At 54.2% G+C, this 6,337-nt stretch overlaps 1 protein-coding gene across 4 annotated transcripts in view; it reads left to right on the top strand.

Annotated features, from left to right (window-relative positions):
• The first annotated feature begins 5,133 nt into the window (after positions 1–5,133).
• The window catches only part of SPECC1L (sperm antigen with calponin homology and coiled-coil domains 1 like), an 85,417-nt gene continuing 84,213 nt past the window's right edge, over positions 5,134–6,337 (top strand). For 2 of the 4 annotated variants that reach the window (XM_070475687.1, XM_070475686.1), the window contains exon 1: positions 5,134–5,307. The gene's annotated coding sequence lies outside the window, so the exon portion shown is untranslated. Of the gene's footprint in view, positions 5,308–5,474 lie in introns of those variants that run through there. The other 2 variants (XM_070475688.1, XM_020907371.2) reach the window with 2 other exon arrangements.

The following is a 6,337-nucleotide window of genomic DNA, read 5'->3' as shown; positions in this document are numbered from 1 at the left end:
TGTTGTTCCATGTCCAGTTCTAACTGTTGCTTCTTGACCTATATAGGTTTCTCAAGAGGCAGGTCAGATGGTCTGGTATTCCCATCTCTTTGAGAATTTTCCACAGTTTGTTTTGATCCACACAGTCAAAGGCTTTGGCGTAGTCAGCAAAGCAAAAGTAGATGTTTTTCTGGAACTCTCCTGCTTTTTCGATGATCCAGCAGATGTTGGCAATTTAATCTCTAGTTTGTCTGCCTTTTCTAAATCCAGCTTCAACATCTGAAAGTTCTCGGTTCATGTGCTGTTGAAGCCTGACTTGGAGAATTTTGAGCATTATTATTCCCCCCCCCGCCCCGCCCAGCATTATTTTGCTAGTGTGTGAGATGAGTGCAGTTGTGCGCCAGTTTGAGCATTCTTTGGCATTGCCTTTCTCTGGAATTGGAATGAAAACTGACCTTTTCCAGTCCTGTGGCCACTGCTGAGGTTTCCAGGTTTGCCGGCATAAAGGAAGCATTTCCGGAGCCCTGGTGTGTGCCAGGCCGTGTCCTCGGGATGCTCACTCCAGGGCCGCAGCCATTACTGTTTACTAGCCGTGTGACTGCGTGTGCAGAAAGGCACGGTGTGCGGGGGGTGCTTATTGAGGTGGGGACCTATTGTCTAGTTCTCCAACATCCGTGCCTGGTGTGGGAGTACGGGTATTCTTCAGAAAGCAACTGGAGGTGCAGAGAGGTTGAGAGCCACGCTCGAGGTCACACAGCTACCGCAGCCCGAGTTTGGGCTCAAGTCCGGGGTCCAGCAGAGCTGTTACATAGGCCCCCTCCGTGCCGGCATCAGTCTCCCCGACTGTGAAGTAAGGGGCCTCTTTCTTTTTCTGGCTGCGCCGGGTCTCAGTGGGAGCACATGGGGTATCTTCACTGCCATGTGGAGGTCCTTCCGTTGCGGTGGCATGGGGGATCTCGTTCCCTGAGCAGGGACCAAACGCAGGCCCCTTGCGCTGGGAGCGCGCAGTCTTACCCCCTGGACCACCAGGGAAGTCCCTAAGAGGGTTTCATGACCTCTGAGCTCCGTGGGCCACGAGGAAGGGTGGCCACCTTGTCCTGAGCCGGTGTCCCTCGTGTCTCCTCTGGACTGCCCCCAGTCCCTCCCCGCCAGGCTTCAGAGTGTGGCCGCCTGGTACCTGAGTTCCTTCCACGGCCAACGCTGCAGCTGCGGGGGCCAGGCAACACATCTCAGTCTGCAGACACCTCTTGGCTCCGCTGACAGCTGCATGTTTCCTGGGAGCGCCCCTGGCTCCTGGAGAGGCACGAGCGGAATCCCGGGCTTGCTGTCCTGGCGCGCGAGGAGCTGATGATCTGCTAAGTGCTGGAGACACCTGTTTTCTGATGAAAACTTGGCCTGTGGGCCCACCCTGTTTGGCTCCTCCAGCTGTGGAGCAGACAGAGCAGCTGGGCCCAAGTAGGCTGGGGGGGTTGGGGGTGGGCGTCTGGGGGAGCCCAGTTGGTCAGCGGGAGACTAGAACTGGGGGCACAGAGCTTGGGGGCGGGGGTCCAGGTTGCAGAGCTCCACCCGTCTCAGCAAAAACTGCAGGGCCGGCAAAGCCTGACCAGGCGGCGACGTCTGCCTCTGAGGCTGGTCATCACAGAGCCCCAGATCCCACCACTTGGTGGTCGGGGGCGGTGGAGGCTGGGCCCTGGGAGGGGCTCCCATGGTGACAGATGTTCTGGACACCTCTTGCTCCTGGCCAGCAGCTGCCCAAATCGCCTGCTCTTTCTGCCCCCTCCACTCCTGATCAGCTGAGGGAGAGGAGGGAGCGAGGTGCAGTGAGGCCCAGCCACAGACTGGGGTGAAGTCTGGACAGGTCTGTGCACCCCACCCTCAGGCCTGTGACCTCTCCTCCGACCCCAGCACCCCACCAGGCCTCCCGGCCTCTCCAGGTCTCCAGACTCTGAGGATCTCCCTCCCCATTCTGCACACGCCACAAGGCCAGTCTTCCTGAAGACGATCTCATCGCATGTCACTTCCTGGTCCCAAAGCTGCAGTGACCGGCTTCTGTCCACAATACAGAAGCCAAGTTCGAGGTCTAGTGGGGGAAGCACTTTCTGCCTCAGATCCTCCTCAAATGCCATCTCCTCCTGGAATCCTGCTGATGCCTCCAGCACACCTGAGCCCCATCTCACCCGACTCGGGACCAAGTTACATGGCTGCCTATTCAGAGAAGGCTGTTGGAGGCTGGGGACCTGGTCAAAGCCATCCTTCATGCCCACCCATCCCCTGCACAGGTGTGCAGACCTGGTTGCTACTCAGGAAATGTCAGCAGCTCCTTTTACTTTGAAATTTCAACGGCAGAAAATCTAGCTTTGTGGTTTTGGCTCATGAAAAGTAATTTGCTGTGTATCAGAAGGTTCATGGGAACTTGATTCCTAATGTTAAAAAGTAAAATCGTGACTCATATACAAATATAAAATAAACACATATCACAGAGTCTACTGAACTCATTCATTAAGTGAGGGAACCAGCAAGATGTTATCATCAGGTGAAAGGAGAACTCCAAGGTCAGACACATTTACAGAATAGAAATGTTGAAATGAACTTGGAGGCAAAACTGGTTTTTCCACTGTGGGGGAGGGTTGTCCCAGGACATGAATTATGTGCATTGCTATCAATCTTCTACTATATTGCAAAAGAACTCAAAGACAATATAAGGCCCAGGAAGTGAAAAAGTGAGAAAATGTTAGTGGCTCAGTCCTGCCTGACTCTTTGCAACGCCAAGGACTGTAGCCCTCCAGGCTCCTCTGTTCATGGAATTCTCCAGGCAAGAATATTGGATTTGGTAGCCATTCCCTTCTCCAGGGTTATCTTCCAGATTCAGGGATCAAACCCAGATCTCCTGCACTGCAGGCAGATTCTTTCCCACCTGAGCCACCAGGGAAGCGCATAAGGCCCAGAGCCCCCCAGAATTCAGAATCTGATAACCTAGAAGGGTATGTACCAAGGGTGCATATAGCTTCCCATTGGCGACACCAGGAATTGTTTTTTGCTTAACCCAGTTTTCATTCCACAAACAGCTCACAACTGGAGACAACCCAAATGTCCATCAATAGAATAGATAAACCACCATATGGTAAATTCATACAGTGTAGTGATATTCATTTTGCATGCCACAGATGCATGCAAGATGGATGCAGCTTGCAGACTTAACGTTGAATGAAAGAGGGTGACACAGAAGGATACTTGCTATAGGCTGAATACTGCCCCCCGAGGATATCAGTGCTTCCCTGGGATCTGTAAATGTTAGCCTATTTGGAAAGGTCTTTGAAGATGTGATAGATTAAGGATCATGAGATAGGGGGTTTATCCCGAACTATCTGGCTGGGCCCTAAACACCATCATGAGTGTCCTTATGTAAGAATCAGAGGGAGGCTTCACACAAATACAGCAAAGACCATCGACCGAGGCAGAGGTTGGAAAGAAGCGGTGACAAGCAAAGGCGCATCAGGAAACGCAGGCGGCTGGCAGAGGCAGAAGAGACGGGGCTCCCCAAGGAGACTCGGAGTTGCCGACGCCTAGGGGTTGGACTTGCCGCTTCCAGAACCGTGAGATGATGTGTTCCTGTAGCTGTAAGCCATCCAGGTTGTGGTAACTTGTTACCACGGCCCTTGGAAATCAATACAATAGAATTCCACTTGTTTCAAGTTCAAAATCAGCCCATATTCATCCTGAGTTAGAGGTCAGAATGTGGTGACCCTTGGGGAAGTTGCAGTGTTGGCAAGGGAGAAGGGAGACATGGCAAACAGCTCAAGTTCTTTTTCCTGACCTTCAGGATTTTTGTATTTCACTGAGTCATATACTTATTTTGTGTACTTTTATATTACAGTGTCTAATATATTAAATTAGTCTTTAATATTAGAGTGTCTCGTCCTCTGTGCAGTTCTTACAGGGCTGGCGTTAGGATCTAAATGATGTTGAGACCTGTTTGAATTGTAAAGGCCAAAACGGATGCAATGTGAATGCCCTTCACAGTCATCAGGCATTTGCTGGCTGCTGGGCATCATGCCAAGCTCCCTTCAGGCATTATCCCACTTAATCCCCAAAACCCATAACAGCTCCCACTTTGTAGACTAAGAAACTGAAATGTGAAGACAAACGGTTAGAAAGTGAGGAAGCCAGGATTTAAACCCAGGCTGTCTGGGGATGAGGACCGTGACTCAAGTCCTACACGCATGTTGAATTATCTCTAGGCTATTAAACCATCATGGCTATTCTGATTTTTTTTTTTTAACAAAGATACAGATCATCATGTATAGCAGGCCATCAGAGAAGCCCATAGTAGGCTACCATTTGTGGTATATATAAAAAGAGAATCGAAAGAACCAATCAGGCTATTTTGGATCTTTGCTTATATTCATAAAATTCTTTTAGGAGGATATCAAGAAATTCAATGTATTTAGTTGCAGTTGGGAAGAGGAACTACAGCAAGGAAGCCGGGGTAGAGAAGGCGCTTCCTGAACTTTCAAACATGTGAATGTATTTATTCAGAAGCAAAAAGGAACAAAGATTTATATGAATAAAAACCACCAGAGAATTATGTGAACAACTTTACGCCAATGGTTTTGAAAACATGAACACTTTTCTACAAAAACATAACTCCGTAAAAATGATATGGGAAGACAAAGAAATTGTCTAGACTTAGAACGGTTAATGTTGTGCTTACTTTAACACCTGCATCCCCATCTCTTCCAAGACCTCCGGGGAGTACCGGGAAGGCAGGGCTTCTGTGTTTTTCTCACCACTGTCCAGCTCAAGCCCAGCACTGTCCCTGGCACGCTGCAGATACGTGCCGCATGAAGGCTGGACCTCTGGGCTAAGCCAAGCCTTGGGATGGGATAAGGGGAGCGCTAATGGATCACCCGGCCACGCTCTGAACAGCCGCCAGGAGGACCCACCACCCCGAGGGCCCGCGGGAAGCCTGACGCATGCGCAGTGCCTGCCCGAGGCCAGTCGGGTGGTACAGCGCCTGCGCGATTCCGCCGGGGGGGGGGGGGGACGCGAACAGGGCAGCGCGGCCGGCGCCTGCGCAGCGACGCGTGTGGGCGGGGCCCGCGCCGCGCCTGCGCAGTCCTCGGCGGCCGTGGGGGGACGGACAAGAGGCGGGCCTGGGGGCGGGGGAGCTGTGAGGGAGGCTGGGCCGGGCTGGGCCGGGCGGACGGCGCCGCGGGCTTGGCTGCCGCCCTGAGGCCGGACTCAACGGATTCGGGCCGCGCCACCGGGCGAGCTCGCCGCCCGGCCCCGGCCCGCGGAGCCAGCGAGCGAGCGAGGCGGCGGCGCGCGGTAAGAGCCTGCTCCGGGCCCCCTCAGCACGAGCGACGGCCGGCGCGCCTCTTCACCTCAGCGCCGCCCGCGCGGCCCGGCCCCGGCGGCCCCGCGGACCCCGGCGGCCCGCGCCTGCGCCGTCCCCTCCCGGGCCCCCCGGCCCGGCGCGCGCCTGCGCTGGCCGCTCCAGGGCCCCGTAGCCTCCCGCGAGGCCGCCGGGGCCGGCAGCCTCGCCCCCGGCCCCCGGCCGCCCGGGGCACGGCCGGTTTCGCGCGCGCGCCCCCCGGCGCCCTCCCCTCGCGCCCCAGGAGCTGCCGGGGCCACCGCTCCACAGCCCCTGGCCGCCGGTACTCTGGCCCCCCCATCCCCCGGCTGGCTCCCTGGCTTCGGGCCTCCTGCGGGCTCCGCTTCCGCCGGCCGCGCGCCCCCCTCCCTCCACACACACCTGCGCCCCTTTCTCTGCTGGCGGCGTCAGCCCGGGGCGGACGGAGAGTCCTTAATTCTCCATACCCGGATCATTGCTTCGGGTTGAAGGTGAACACTTGTGTTGTTGCCGAGGAAATCTTTGCATTTCCCGCAATCCGGTCATTGTATGGCTTCAGTGGTTAACGCTTGAGACATCAGAGTTGGTCTCTGGGCAGCTCCCCTTGAGATAGATGACTTGGGAAAAAGAATTGCTTAACAAAACCAAGGAAGAATCCCTGTGATCAGTCAAACGCCAGTGAATCTGGGTTTGCCGATGCCCTTGGTAATTCGCCTGCAAGCACGCGAGGACCCGAGGAAAATGACCATAAATTCGTCAGGAAATGTCTGTTTTTGTTTTTGTTTTTTTTAAACATCTCCAGACATTGATAATGTTTCGTAAATTTGCAAGAGATGCAAGAAACTACAGATAATGTTTGCTGTCACCTCGGGAGCTGCATCCTGAGATGAAATCAGAGCCTAGGGGCTTGGCAGATACCAGCAGACATCAGTACCTTATGGATAGCTTATTAAATAAAGACATCGATGAAGAGTGTACGGTGTGAGAAGTAGGGTATTGACCTGG

Source organism: Odocoileus virginianus, chromosome 12 (assembly GCF_023699985.2).
Source record: "Odocoileus virginianus isolate 20LAN1187 ecotype Illinois chromosome 12, Ovbor_1.2, whole genome shotgun sequence".
In the NCBI taxonomy this organism is placed as follows: domain Eukaryota; kingdom Metazoa; phylum Chordata; class Mammalia; order Artiodactyla; family Cervidae; genus Odocoileus; species Odocoileus virginianus.
This window is presented reverse-complemented; position numbering and strand designations above follow the sequence as displayed.